General features: G+C 39.3%; 1 pseudogene; it reads right to left on the bottom strand.

Moving 5' to 3' along the window:
• Positions 1-2,039: 2,039 nt before the first annotated feature.
• On the bottom strand, positions 2,040-2,286 carry LOC115893144 (annotated as a pseudogene).
• Positions 2,287-16,655: the final 14,369 nt, after the last annotated feature.

Raw genomic sequence — 16,655 nt, 5'->3', positions numbered from 1 at the left:
AAATGGTGTTGGGACAACTGGATATCCATGTGTAAAAGCAAGTTGGACCACTAACTCACACCATATACAAATATTAGCTTAAAATGAATCTAAAACCTAAATGTAAGAGCTAACTGTAAAACTTCTGAAGGAAACATAACTATAAATCTTTATGACTTTGAATTTAGCAATGATTGCTCAGATATGAAACCAAAAGCACAATCAAAAATAAGAAAAATATTGAAAAGTTGAAAACCATTAAAATTAAAAACTTTTGTACTGAAAAGGATATCACATAGAAAGTTCAAGAACAGCCCACAGAATGGGATAAAATATTTGCAAATTGTATATCTGATGAGGCATGTATATCCAGAATAGATAGAGAACTATTTCAACTCAGTAATGAAAAGACAACCCAATTGAAAATGAGCAAAATATCTGAACAGACAGTTCTCCAAACTAGATATACAAATGAACAATAAGCACATTAAATCATGTTCAACATCATTAGTCATCAGGAAAATGCAAATCAAAACCATGATAAAATACAATGTCACACCTACTAGGTGCTAATAATATACATTTTTTAAAAAGACAGATAACAAGTATTCAAAAAGGACGTGGAGAAATTGGGACTCTCATACATTGCTGGCGGCAATTTAAAATGATGCAGCCACTATGGAAAAAGATTTGGTAGTTCCTCTGAGTTACCATACGACTCAGCAATTCTATTCCTAGGTATATACCTAAACAATTTATAAATGAATGTTTATAGTAGTATTAGTCATAATAGCCACACACTAGAATCAACCTAAATATCCAACAATTGATGAGTGGATAAATAAAACGTGATATATCCATACAATGCCACATTATTAGGCCATAAAAATGAATGAAATACTGATACATTCTACAACATGAGTAAGCATTGAAAAAGAAGCCAGTCACAAAAGACCACATACTATATGATTTCACTTACATGAAATATTTAGAATAGGCAAATCTTCAGAGAAAGAAAGTAGATTCATGGATGCCTAGGGCTGGAAGGGGTGGAGAAAATGAGAGTGACTGTTAATGGTTTGTTTTCAGGGGGATGAAAATGTCCTAAAATTGATTGGGTTGTTACAGATTTCCCAACTCTGTAACAACAACAACAACAAAAAGATTAGTCATGGATTCTGTAACTAAAAACCACGAAACTGTATACTTTAAATGGGTGAATTGTATGGTATGTAAAGTATCTCTCAACAAAGCAGCTATTAGTGTTTTTAAACATGATATAATTGTTTTTTTCTGATGTAGGAAGGCAAACCAACCATTACTGGAGAGCAGTATTTCTCACCATTCACCTTAACACTCTTCAATTCAATCAGACCGAGTTCCTGCTGTACAGGATGTCCGGGTGGTAGAGTGTAATGGATAAGGGCTAGTTGCCTTTGTTGGAATTCTGGCTTAATCACTTACCAGATGTGGGACATCAGGAAAGTTCCTTAACCTCCCTGTGCCTCAGTCCCTTTAGCTGTAAAATGAGGACATTAATAATTTCTAGCTCAAAGCGTTTTTAGGGGAATTAAAAATACAACACATTAAACTCATAGAACAATGCCTAGCATATAATAAGTGCTATATATAAAAACTGCTTTATCCCAGCACTTTGGGAGGCCAAGACGGGCGGATCGCAAGGTCAGGAGATCGAGACCATCCTGGCTAACACAGTGAAACCCCATCTCTACTAAAATTACAAAAAATTAGCCAGGCATGGTGGCATGTCCCTGTAGTCCCAGCTAGTCATGAGGTTGAGGCAGGAGAATCGCTTGAACCCGGGAGGTGGAGGTTGCCGTGAGTCTGGACGACAGAGCAAGACTCCGTTTAAAAGAAAAAAAAAAGAACTGCTTTATTATTTTTTCAAGTTTCAGTTATTTATTAATCAGTATAATCTCCAGTAGGTTACATCAACATTATTTCATGCATTTAGAGGAGAAATATATTAAGCGGAAAATTGTGCAGATGGCTTCTGGAAAATCTTCATTCTAAAGCAGCTTTATAGTGAAACATTTCATTTAGAAATCTGGACCTTCTTTCTTCAGTTCACTGTAATCCACATTCACTGAGTAGAACTCATATTGATCATTGGGACCCAGTTTGTTCCAGGGTTCTGGGTTATTCTTTCTGTCCCAACTAACATCTGGATTCATCAATGGCAGATGCAGAAGATACAGTGCCGCTCCTGTATCTCCAGCTCCAATAAATACAAAGAGGGGGATCAAGCTCGGATGCCGTGGCCTGATTGATGATCTGGCAGAGCATGTTTGTGGTAGAGGCCTCCGATTAGGAAGAAGAGAACCAGCCTAGTCACCAGGCCCTGGGCTAAATAGTATCTGCCAACTGCTTTATTATTAACCCATTCCCCTCCCTAACACTATCCTGAATTCACCTCTTATAAGGATAGGCCAGTCTCCATAGTCCATTCCCGGGTCCACAGTGATTGGTTCAGAGATGGGCACATGAGTCCATCAGGCCAATGAGACTCAAATCTAAGTCTTGGGTTGAGCTGTTGGGGTAGCAGACTCCTTTCTCCCACCTGGTCATAAAAATATAAAGCATTTGGCTTCCAGAGGTGCAGGCAGTCATTAGAGAGCCACAGGAGAGAACCTACCTGAAGAGGCAGTCCCATGAGTAACAACATAATTTCCTCCTAAAAATCTTTCTCCCACCATCACCACATACAGACTGGATTAAGTGATCCTTATACACAGTCCTGTAACCATCTCTGGATCTCTTAACCCTAAGGTCAGAAGCATCTCCTTTTGCCCAGGGTGATCTCGGTTTAAACCTCTTGGCCCAGGGTAATTATTAAGAGTTCCCCTTTCATCTTCAGGTCCCAGTTTGAATGATAAACTACATGATTATCTATCACAAAATGTATGTACTCTTACGTTATTTGTTTAATTATCTCACTTCCTTGTTAGATACCAAGCCTTGTAAAAGGCAGGAACTATAACTATATTAGCCATTGTTTCATTTCCAGTAGCTAACACAGCGCCTGGCATAGAACAGGTGTTGAATAGTTGTCTGCATAGTAAGTGAATAAAAGAATTTTTTAAAATCATCACCACACCCAGTCTTAGGGCTTTTTACTTTCAAAATCATCACCCCTTAAAACTGTCCCTCATATTTGTTTTTTAAGCTTATCTTTAAATGAATTAAAATACATCAGAAGGGGAAGCACATAGTGAGATGCTCCTGTAACACATACCCCTTCAAAATAACAATGTTTACTTTTCTGGGAGCCGATAAATGAAAATATCCTATTCTCTTGCTGTCAAAAAGACACAACACCTGAAAAGTCCAGAATACCAAGTTGAGTGAAGATTTTTTCCTAGTTGAGACCTGAAATTCATGGTAAAATTCCCAGATGCAGAAAAAGCCTCACCAGAGCACCTTCCCACAATGGGGTCTTACAAAGCTATTGTAGCAAATTTAAGTTGTACCAGGTACTAAAAATGTTTTCTATTTCCCCACCTGCTTTCTTTGCCTTCACTTGGCCCCTCTGCCATGCACCTCAACTGACATTCAGCACAAACCTTTACTGGGTCCATAAGCCATATAATTCCCTCATATTTTGCCATAAAATTTTTCATAGACAAGAGAAATGTTTGCAAAGATGTTAGAAGAAGTTTTTCATTTTCTGAGGTTGAGATTACAGTTAAAACTGCAGGAAGAACAAGGACAAATCTGAATGATGATACTCTACAAATTCACTTATCCATTTGACATAAGAGGATTAAAAGAATAGGGAAAAAATGTTTTTCACAATAACTTTGGCATCCATTTAGTTATATTAACAGTGGCTCAGAGGCAAGTGTGACCAAATTTAAAAGGTTTACTGTATGTTTTAGAGTTAAACTTCATTCAGGTAACTTTCATGCCCCTAGGGAGGGCAGCCAATGTTGTGAAACTAAGGGCTAGTTCAAGTTAAAAATAATAATAATAATAATAGTAATAATAAATAAAGAGATGGAAAATGTCCAATGGAGAGGTTAAGTATACTTAGTAAGGGTGGTAAAACCACATGAATATTAATTGGGCCAATTCAAACCTTGGCCTCTCAATAAAACAAAAATATTTTCAAGCTTTAAGAGAAAATAAAGTAGGCTGCTCTTCCCAAGCTATTTTTCATCTCACTGCTCTCTACATTTCGTACTGCTGGTTCTCAGAATCGCAAGATTATAAAAAGGGAAGCTACACTTTCAATACGTCTTGATTATAACATCCTAAAGCAAGAAAACCCAGAGAACTACTGCAAAGTTAACACCATAGAAAGAGCCTTTCTGTTCCCCAGGTGCTTAATGAGGACTAGCTGTCATTTCCTTCCACACACTCCAGTCATGGCTGGAAAGGGAATTTTGAGCCCTGAATCTTTAGCCAGATGGAGAAGTTCCTTTCTCAATCTTGTCAATTTTCCTTCTCGCTTAATGCTTTTCCTACCTTTCCCGCCTCTTCTTTAATTTCCCTGTGTACCTCCTAAAGTAATTTATTTACAAAACTATTAATTAACTTACTTTGCAGTGCTGTATGTCGAACTACAAAAGAAAGGCGGAGATGTGTAAAGAGCTCTTCACATATAGCTATGTTGAATTACGTGTACAATCCTTCAAAAGTCAGGGTGATAACTTCAGAGTTCTGGCTCTTACTTCCAAGCTAGATGAGAACACTAATTAGGCGTTTTGTCAAAGATTTCTGGACAATGGTGTCTACGAATTGTCTTCCCAGTGTAATGAAAACCTAGATTAATTATTTTTTATGTCATTAGTTTCATTCTCAAGGGAGAAATGGTCACTGTTCTTGTTACACTCTGTTTTCAAAACACATCAATGTGCCTCACTATTAAAAAATATTACACACAAAATTTGAACCAAGAAAACATCTCATTTAAATTACAATTATTCACAATTGAAAAAAAAAGATTATCTTCACTAAAGGATTCATCATTGGTTTATTTTCAATACAGTAGTAAGAATTTTCAATATAATGAAATTATCTGAGTGTATTTTAAGATTTATACACAAGTTCTCAGAGTTTCACATTTTAACATATGCAACAAAGTTATTCTTTTTCTAAGCAGATAGATTATAAATACCATTATTTTCTCTCTGTTATACTGTTCACTACTGCATTGTCACTAATTGCTATTTCATAGAAACTTTGTCCTGTTCCAAATATATATCTCAAGTGTATTTCTTTGATCATTTACTAATTTACTTTTTTAATTGAGTCACTCATGTAACTATTCATTAAACATCCAAAATGTTTCATGTCTTTTGTCTTGCAGAGACAATGGCTAATACAATTCTATATCACTTCTCCTGTGCTCTGGGCAACACAGACCTGTTAAATGAATAAGGACCTGCTTATTCATTTAACTAGAATTCAAACTTTAGTCATAACCCTTAGTGATACCTTCAGTAGAACAGAAAACCCTGCAATGAATACAACTGCATATGAAACTTTAACATGTAATAAAGTCAGCATCTCAAATTAGTGAGGAAAAGAACATTTAAGTGAGTAGTATTAGGATAACTATTAACAGATAGATAGCTATACTTTAAAAGGGGGAAACGGATCCGTTTCTCAGACCTTAAAACAAGATAAATTCCAAGTGTATCAGGAATGTGATAAAACGAAACCATACAAATACTACATGAAACATGAGTGAATTGCTTTATTACATGACACTTGGAAAAATGTTCCCAATCATGACTCAAAATCCAGAAGTAAAAAGAGAAAGAACTGACAAAATTGATGATGTAAAAAATAAAGTTAGAAACCTTTGTATGTGAGAAGCATCATAAGTAATGTAAAAAGGGGACAAATGACAAACCAGGGAAAATATGTGCCACTTACATTACGCAGAGCGAATATTCTTCACGTAAACAGAGCTTTTAGAATTTGAGAAGAAAAAACTTATGACACTCTATTGCCAGACAAAGCTAAGAAACAATTGATAAGCAAATTCCAGTGACCTACAAAAAGCTCAACAGTGCTAATAATAAGAGAAGTATACTTTTACACTTCTCTGAGATTCTGGTTCTCATTTATCATTGGATGGGAAAAATCCAAAAGTTTGATCACATACACAGTTGACCAGACTCTGGGGAAGCAAGCACTTTTGATCTGCTGGTGGGAATGCAAAATTGCACCTCTCTTCCAGAGGAACATTTGCTGATACCTTGCTAGATATTTACTCAGCAATCCCATGTTGAGTAATCTATTCAAAAGATACACTGGCAAAAATATAAGAAGATGCACAAGGCCATGCATTGCAACACCATTAATAATAATAAACTTGGAAGCAATCCAAATATCTATAATAGATAATGGATTCAACAAAGAATAAATCAGGATACAGCCACACAATGGAGTATAATGCAGCTACAAAAAGAAATGAGAATTATCTCCATATTACCATGGAGTCATCTTCGGATAAGTCCTTAAATTTTTTAAAGGGATGGAAGGCTTAACATATATAGTTCTTTAAATGGTTACCTATGATGAAAGAAGGAATTACATAGAAGGGTCAGGGCCAGGCATGGTGGCTCATGCCTATAATCCCAGCACTTTGGGAGGACGAAGTGGGTGAAACAACTGAGGTTAGGAGTTCGAGACCAGCCTGACCAACATGGGGAAATCCCAACTCTACTAAAAATACAAAAATTTTTAGTAGAGATGGGGTTTCCCATCTGGGCATGGGGTGCATGCCTGTAAGCCCAGCTACTCAGGAGGTTGGGACACAAGAATCACTTGAACCCAGGAGGAGGAGGCTGCAGTGAGCCAAGGTCATACCACTGCACTCCAGCCTGGGCAATAGAATGAGTGAAAAAAAAGAAGAAGGGACAGGGTCAAAGTAATACTTCTATGAATATACCATATATATATATATATATATACCTTGAATATATATATATATACCTCGAATATATATATATATATATACCTTGAATATATACCTTGAATATATATTTGAATTTGGTACAGTGTAAATATTTTGCATAACTGCAAAATAAAATTAAACATAACAAAATGAGATACTTAACAATTGAGAGCAAAATTAATCAAGTAAATGCAACTGTGTATCAGGTGGATGGCAAAACCATATGGAGGAACTATTCCAAATGACTTTGAAACATTGTAAACTGACTATAAATTTCTATTGAGATATACTCTGAGGACAAAAAGAACTGCAAATAAATCTTAAAATTATCAAATCACTGACACTAGTGGTAGGTATTGTTGTTCTGAGACTGTTGTGTGTATTGTGAGGTTAAGCAAATAAGTAATTGTCTTGGTGCCATCAGAAACCAGGATTTTTGACATGAGAGAAAGGAGATACAAATGTAAGATGCAGAAGATTTAGTTAAAAGTCCTATTCTATATTTGAATATGTATCAGTATAAATTCATGATGTATTATATGTACATACATATTATATATATATTTCTTACCTCTATCCTCTGAAAAGATCAACCTAAGAACAATAAGGAGTCTTAATTTTCATATTGCTGTTTCTATTAATGATTTCTAAATCAAAGCAATCATGCGCCTGCAATCCCAGCACTTTGGGAGGCTGAGGCGGGTGGATCACGAGGTCAGGAGTTCCAGACCAGCCTAACCAACAAGGTGAAACCCCATCTCTACTAAAAATGCAAAAATTAGCCAGGCGTGGTGGCAGGTGCCTATAATCCCAGCTACTCAGGAGGCTGAGGCAGGAGAATCACTTGAACCTGGGAGGCAGAGGTTGCAGTGAGCCAAGATCTTGCCACTGCACTCCAGCCTGGGTGACAGAGTGAGACTCCATCTCAGAAAATAAATAAAAAAAAGAAAAAGAAAAAGAAAAAAATGGCTGATTCCAAGTCTGAGAAAGAAAAAGTAGAGGATGAGCCTAGAACATTTTGTCATGCCAGACAACAAGGAGACTCTCAGAGATTACTGAGATTGCTCAAAAGATTCAAAAGACAACTTAAATAGGTTCCCACTGGCCAAAGATAAACTAATTCGACACTTCAGAACACTCACTTCCATTTTTTGGAATCTGTGCTTCCTAGGTGGCTATCTTCACACTTTGCATTTGAACACTTTAAACTACATTCTGACCCTTTTGATTATTTTAGGTTGACATTTTGGTTACCCAGATGGTACCCAAAGCAAGCGTCCTGTGATCCCCACCATTTCACTAACAACAATCAGGGCACTGGTATCAGCACAAATGACTTTTGTCCACACCACCTCACTAGAGCCAGGAAGAGTTTCTGGTGAGGTTCCTCTTCAACCTCAAATCTTCCTGATTTTTGTTGATATTCAGACTTTATTCAAGCCACCTAATTTCACGCCCAACAGAGCTGGAATTAAAGCTCTGCTTTTCAGGTAAGGTTTTGGGTTTTGTTCTCTAGAGATTCTGCTATTTTCAGATTTTGCTTTTTTATTTTGTGTTTTGTTTTGTTTCGTTTTTATAGACAGGATCTTGCTTTTTTTTATAGACAGGGTCTTGCTCTGTTGCGCAGGTTGGAGTGCAATGGTGCACTCATGGCTCACTGCAGCCTCAAACTCCTAGGCTCAAGGAATCCTCCCAACTCAGTCTCACAAGAAGCTGGGACTATAGGTGTGGGGCCACCATGCCTGGCTAATTTATTTTTTGTAGAGACAGGGTCTCACCATGTTGCCCAGGCTGGTCTCAAATTCTTAGCCTCAAGTGATCCTTTCAAAGGGTTGGGATTACAGGCATGAGCTACTGTGCCTGTCCTATAGATTTGTGATTTTCACTTTTTTCTGAGGTTAAGAGTTGTTTGTTGAACTATGCGTTAGAGTTCGTATAGCCTTTTCTCTCATTCGCACTATGGTCAGGGAAGGAAATCATTTCTCTCTCTGGAAAGAGGAAGTGAATTTTTTGTGGTTTAAGCAAAGTTTGTAATTAAAGAAAAACAAACAAACTGGCTAAACTCGGAAGCTGGGTTCATTTGACATATCTAAAGTCCCTTTTTGAGTGACCAAAGCCAATGGAAAGCTTTTAATTAGAACAAAGATAAATCCCAAAGATAAGGGACACTATTCTTCCTGGACAAAATGTACCTTAGGCAACTAGGTTCTTGTAGGAGTGTTTGAGCTCATTGCTCGTGATGTGCAATGGTCCCATAGGCAATCCTCAAAAAAGAACACGGGGGAATCTTGCTTAACCCAGGGGACCCCATGAAAGGCTGCTCTCCCAGTGCCTTAAGCACCCAGGATTCATGGGTTTTGCCAAGACGCTTAACAGGGGAGAAGCAACTCACAGATGACACCTTGAGGAGTAATCCTCGTTAGGCAGCACACCAGATCCAAAACATCTTTCCCTTTCAGCTTAAAAAGAACCTAATTTATGGGCAGTTATCTATGAAAAACCGCATCTTCCTTCTGAAAGGAGAGATCCACCTATGGAAACTCCAGTTGGATTCCTATGTAATACTTATGGGGCCATCTCCTGTCAATATCTAGAGAAATAGTCTTAACCCGTGAAGACACCAAACTACAATGACCAAAATGAAATACCTCTGAAATACCTAAATTAGCTTATTTACACACATAATTAGAAAAACAGCTCTAAAATTAAACAATAACTGGGAGAATTACTTCCAATGGTGGACCTGTTCAAGAGAGGCTCTGACAAACTCTTTCCCTGTAGGAAGAAGATAAAAAGCTCTCCAAAACCACTGTTGAATTAAAGAAAACTGCTTTCATGTGCTTAGACTGTGATGGGCTCAGGTAATTGAGACTCCAGAAGCAAGTAGAACCAATGTATTGGTCAGGGGAACTTCTAGGGAATTAAGGGTATAGATGACAGTCAAAAGTCAGCATCCCCCTAATTCTGCCCTTCACATTACAATCTCTAGGTCCAATCGTCTAAACTCTGCCATTCTTTTGCCTCTGGCTTCAGATGACAGGGCACAAGATTGCAAAATCTTAACCAACCAGCTTCTCTCTCCCGGAACAGACCTCCATGAGACTCCCCTTACTAGCACTGATGTTGTTTGGTTTACAGATGGATCTTACTTAAAGGATGAATCTGGGACTTACTGTGCAGGTTATGCTATAGTATCTTTAATGGGAGAAATAGAAAGTGATTGCCTTCCAGGAGCCACATGTGCTCAACAAGCAGAATTGATAGCATTAATCAGGGCCTGTCAATTGGCAAAAGGAATAACTGCTAATATTCACGCAGGCAGCAGATCTGCTTTTGGAGTTGCTCATGATTTTGGAATGCTATGGAAACAAAGAAGGTTTTTAAACGCTTCTGATCAGTCTGTAAAACTTGGACACCTTATTTCACAATTGCGAGAAGACTTATTATTATACCAAGATCACTGCCCATTATTAAAATCCCAGATCATCCCAAATCAGATACTCCAGATCAGCTAGCTGATACGGCAGCAAAAAGAGTTGCACTAAATGCATCTAAACAAGAAAAGTAATCTATATTAACTTTTAAAGAAGCACCTGAATTTCACATAAAATGAGTTAAGTACAGAGCTCCAGAAGGTGAACAGGAAAATTGGAAGACAAAAAGGAGAACACACTCTCCCAAAGATGAGGTGTAGTGTGGGCCACATAATTTACCTATGCTTCCTGCTGAATTATAGTCATCATTTTTAACCTATATACGTGATTCAACTCATTGGAGCCCTGAGGAAATGGTTGCTTGGGGAAAACAATACTTTTAAAACCCATCTCTGATTATAGCTCACAAGGTATACAATCACTGCCATGTTATCTGCTCAAAATATAATCTAGGGAAACATTTACACAGTTCCCAAGGACATTTGCCTTTAACTGAAGGCCCCTATGAAGTACAACAACTAGGTTCTATTCAGCTGCCACCACTGCAAGGATACCATTATGTTCTAGTGATTAGTTGCATGTTTTCTCATTGGTTCGAAGTGTATCCATGTAGAAGAGTGACTGACTGCCTTAGCAGTAAGTAAAATTCTTTCAGGAAAGATTATTCTGACTTGGGGAGCTCCCTTAAAACTCTACAGTGACCGAGGTACTCATTTTACCAGACAAAAAATTCAGTCAGTATGTAAAAGTTGCCCTCTCCTCCAACACTTTCATTGTGCGTGTCATCCCCAATCATTTGGATTGGTGGAGCATACAAATGGAATAATTAAGATTCAATTGGCAAAAATAACAGTTTTAAAGATTCCACGGCCAAAGTCTCTTCCATTGGTTTTTCTTAACCTAAGATCAGTCTCATTTAGAAAATATCAGTTGTTGTTGTAACTGGCAAACCTATGAATCTGCTCCCAGGGAATGGTAACTCCTTCATTTATAAAGGGAAATATGTTCCCTTATTGTTATAACCTTATGAAACAATTAACTAAGAATTATAATCTAGTGAAAGATTCTTAGAGACCTCTCAGGAAATGAAGAATTAAAGACCCACAGTCTTTAACCAGGAGATTTTGTTTATTGGAAATGGCATATTTTAAAAGACTATCTCTGACCGAAGTGGAAGGGCCCTTACAAAGTGTCCTTTACTAATCCTTGTGCTGTAAAATGATAAAGACTAGACTCCTAGATCCATGTTTCTCATCAAAAAGGCTCTATCTCCTGAGTAGAATGTTTCCCCGGAAGGTGACTCTCAACTCAAGTTAATGCCAGGCCAAAAAAAGATGATACCTGATGTAGACAGCTAAAATCCAAGGCTTCATACCAGGTCTATATGTAAACAAATGCTTAATATTAACTTTTGTTAATAAATAGATGATGAAGATTTTCCTTTACAAGCTCCCACTAAACTTCTTTTTATTCTTAGTTCTCATGTCTTGGTTCTACTATCACCAGCTGTTGCCCTTGAAGCAAACCTCTCTTTGCAATGTGCCCAAGACTATGCTAAAAGATTACAAAAATACGCTTGTTGGGTATGTGGTCTCATGCCCTTTCTAGTAGTTTTGGCCTTCTATGGTGGGTATCTCCCAGGAAAAGATAGGATAGAATATCAGAAATATATCTGTGTTTCTCAGAAATAGTCATCGATGTTTGACGCTAGTAGGACTAAGGATAAAGTACATCACTGGCCTATTAATAATACTTTACAGAATAAAGATCATAGTAAGAGCTTCTCGGTAAAAGAAACTAGTCCATTAGCTTTCATGCTGGTGCTGTCCCTACTGAGGGATGAAACAACCAGGCTGCCCCAATTGAGAGCTGAGACAAGTCAATTTTAGAATGATACAACACAAATTTGGGATGGTTTTATCTGGCTTGCCCCCTTCTTTGGCCAGCTCAGTCAGCTTGTCCCCTTATTTTGGGAACAGAGAAATTATACCAAAAATACCTGGCCCAATAGCACTAGAGGTAGAGTACTGATTGGCATGCCACCAAATGGGCACAACCAGCAGGTGTTCATTGGTTAGCTCCAAATGGAACATCTGGGCTTTATGGCACTAACTTATGGTCACAGTTACCCCCAGGATGATTAGGTGACGTTCCTTGGGATATGCTTGGGCAAAGGGTTGAGTAGTTCATACTCTGCTAAAACCTGCAAATTTTCCTCATTCACAATCTCATTGGGTTTGTTCTATGTTTCATGGGTATGACCATTTATTAGCTTTCATCTTCATACTACAACCGGGTATTGAGGATGTCATTTGGCATGTAGAGGCCCTAACCAAAGATACATAAAGGCCCTAAATGATAGCCATATGGGTATTTCATTATTAAACAATGAAGTTACTCTTATGAGAAAGGCTATATTACAGAACTGTATGGCTTTAGACATACTCGCTGCAGCCCAAGGGGGAGCTTGTGCTAACGTAGAAACAGTGTTATGTTCAAATCCCTGATGAATCAGATAACATCACTAAATTAGTGGCTGATATGAAAACCCAAATAACTGACTTTTCAGATCTAAGGCCCTCTCCAAATGATTGCCTAAGCAACTGCTTTAAATCTTAGAAACTTGATGGCAAAAGCTGTTACCTATTCTAGTAATTATAATTATTTGTGCTGTTTGGTCCTGTTTTTGCCTACACTGCTGTTACAGCATTTGTTTGTAACTGAGCCAATGCACACCTGAAAAGTCTGGAATAATGGTCACTCAAAAAATTACTTTGATTGAAGAGGCAGTCATGTAGCCTGAATCAGGTTTCAGGACCATTTCTCCCATGTTTGCTTTATAATTCAGCTTTGGTCTTTTCCAACTTTCCCCGCCATGGGACATGACTTCCTAGGAATGAGCCTTCCTAGCAATGTGGGATTTTGACCTACATAAACGACCTAAATACATGATTCTTCTGCAATGCTTTCTCCAAAAGATTTTGAAGAAATGGGTGAAACTGAAATTAAAATACATTTTAGAACCCTCTGAATGTATTATGCCAAGGGGAAGTTAAGCCCTGGAGACTGAGGCATGCAACATGTTTGCAACTTCTGTTTCTTTCTTTTCCTTTTTTATTTTCTTTTTGTAGAAATGGAGTTCTCACTATGTTGCTCAGGCTGGTGTGGAACTCCTGGGCTCAAGCAGTTCTCCCACCTCAGCCTCCCAAAGTGCTGGGATTACAGGGTGAGCCACTGTGCCCAGCCTGCAGCTTCTGTTTCTTCTATTATAGATTAACTCTCTTCTTCATTGTTCTTGTTCTGTAAATGACCAGGACAGGCCCGAAGCCAGACCTTCTATCCTTCCAATCACTGATCTTTGTTACAGATTAACTGCCTCCTTTATTGTCCTATACCTAACCCAGACCAGATGGTGCAAAAGACCCCATGACTGTTTGACTGTTATATCTTTATTGTGGAATGTTAAAATATACCTTTCCTAAAAGAAAAATCACCTCAGCTAATCAGATGGTTGTAACTATGCTTTAAGCCTTATGTAGAAGGATATTGAACTTCTGTGAAGCTTCTCTGAACTTTATCTATATAAACAATCCCAAATTTCTATACTTCAGGACGCTGACTTCCATTCTTTGGAAACTGTGCTTCCAAGATGGGCATCCTCAATCTTTGTGCTTGAATAAACTTTCTTTAAACTGACTCTGACCCTTTTGACTATTTTAGGTTGGCAGACAGAATCAGGATTCAAAATAGAAGCCAAGGTCAAGGAGGTTTATCTCAGAATTAAAAAGAGATCCCTGGTGATTCCCCCAAATGGAATTTAAATTCCACCTTGGCCTTACTGGCCACTAGTCTCATGAGGCAAGGAAGAGGGGTGAACTGAGTGGGTTGCTCAAGTGTCCTTGATGTATGCTGTCCTGCCCCAAGTCATGGGGCTGCTGGGCTGGAAAAACAACATACAAGATCAGGGATTAAAGCAGACACATGATCATCTTTAGGCTCTGATGCATGCTAAACCCATTCATCCATTCAGCAAATCGTTACTAAACACCTTCCATGAGCCTCACTCACAGCACACTAGATAGTGAGAAATTCATTACAAAAGAAAGAACTATGGGACTATTAGGCTCCTCAGTTCACCCTCACCCTGCCAATCCCTTACCCACCATAATTACTCCCTCTTAAAACCAGCAAAACATTGATCACATTTCTGTATCCCCAAATCTCCATTTTAGTACCCTATTCCCCAAAGAACAACATCCAAACTACCTAACATAGAACACCAGACCCTGGACCACATGCGACTATCTCCCCACACCCTTCTCTCAACCTGAGGCCTGAACTAGAGCCGATAAATCAGCACTGAGGTTTAAGTGATTGATAAATGATTTTACGGGTTGTCACTGAGATGACATGAATGTCCATTCATCCATTCAGCAAGATGTCATTGAGATTAGAATAATAAATCCCTCCTGCTAGATTTCATGAAGTAGCATGAGTATAGTAAAACCACTATGGGGTAAGCCTTTCCCAAAAAGCCCCCATTATCTCTAGGAAAACGCTTATGCAGGAAGATAAAATATACTTTTTTCCCCAACATCTCTGACAAAAGATACTAACATACTTCAATCAATACTGACTGTAAATTATTTGTTGAGAATAATATAAAAACAGAATTTTTTCTTCAAAGGAAATGACTTTGCAATGTTTTGAGTCTACTATTAATTTGAACTCCTTTATAAAGAAAGCACATGAGCTATGAAGTCACAGCTGGACACAATGGGCAACAAAGGATGGATGGCTGGCAAGATGGTCAAATAGGAACAGCAATGCAGAAGGCAGGTGATTTCTGTGTTTCCAACTGAGGTACCTGGTTCATCTCATTGGGACTGGTTAGACAGTGGGTGCAGCCCACAGAGGGCAAGCCAAAGCAGGATGGGGCATTGCCTCATCCAGGAAGCACAAGGAGTTGGGGAACCCCATCCCCTAGCAGAGGGAAGCCATGAAGGACTGTGCCATGAGGAACGGTGCACTCCAGCCCAGATACTACACTTTTCCCATGGTCTTTACAACCCACAGACCAGGAGATTCCTTTAGGTGCCTACACCACCAGGTCCCTGGGTTTCAAGCACAAAACTGGGAAGCCGTTTGGGCAGACACTGAGCTAGCTACAGGAGTTTTTTTTTTTTTTTTTTTTATACCCCAGTGGCTCCTGGAACACCAGCAAGACAGAACCATTCACTCCCTGGAAACGGGGCTGAAGCCAGGGAGCCAAGTGGTCTAGCTCAGCAGATCCCACCACCATGGAGCCCAGCAAGCTAAGATCCACTGGCTTGAAATTCTCGCTGCCAGCACAGCAGTCTGAAGTCGACCTGGGATACTCGAGCCTGGCAAGCCTGGTGAGGGGAGGGGCATCCACCATTCCTGAGGCTTGGGTCAGCTGCTTTCCCTCACAGTGTAAACAAAGCTGCTGGGAAGTTCGAACTGGGTGGAGCCCACCACAGCACGGCAAAGTCACTGTAACCAGACGGCCTCTCTAGATTCCTCATCTCTGGGCAAGGCATCTTGGAAAGAAAGGCAGCAGCCCCGGTCGGGGCTTACAAATAAAACTCCCATCTCCCTGGGACAGAGCACCTGGCGGAAGGGGCAGCTGTGGTTGCAGCTTCAACAGACTTAAACGTTCCAGCCTGCCAGCCCTAAAGAGAGCAGCAGATCTCTCAACACAGTGCTCGAGCTCTGCTAAAGGACAGACTGTCTCCTCAAGTGGGTCCCTGACACCCGTGCCTCCTGACTGGGAGATATCTCCCAGCAGGGGTCAACCGACACCTCATACAGGAGAGATCTGGCTGGCATCTAGTGGGTACCCCTCTGGGATAAAGCTTCCAGAGGAGGGAACAGACATCAGTCTTTGCTGTTCTACAGCCTCTGATGGTGACACCCTGGCAGAAGGGGTCTGGAGTGGACCTCCAGCAAACTCCAGCAGACCTGCAACAGAGAGGCCTGACTGTTAGAAGGAAAACTAACAAACAGAAAGGAATAGCATCAACATCAACAAAAAGGACGTCCACACAGAAATTCCATCCAAAGGTCACCAACATCAAAGACCAAAGGTAGATAAATCCACAAAGATGAGGAAAAACCAACACAAAAAGACTGAAAATTCCAACAACCAGAATGCCTCTTCTCCTCCAAAGGATCACAACTACTCGCCAGCAAGGGACAAAACTGGATGGAGAATGATTTTGATGAATTGACAGAAGTGGGCTTCAGAAAGTGGGTAGTAACAAACTCCTCCGAGCTAAAGGAGCATGTTC

Source organism: Rhinopithecus roxellana, chromosome 14 (assembly GCF_007565055.1).
Source record: "Rhinopithecus roxellana isolate Shanxi Qingling chromosome 14, ASM756505v1, whole genome shotgun sequence".
Classification (NCBI taxonomy): Eukaryota; Metazoa; Chordata; class Mammalia; order Primates; family Cercopithecidae; genus Rhinopithecus; species Rhinopithecus roxellana.
This window is presented reverse-complemented; position numbering and strand designations above follow the sequence as displayed.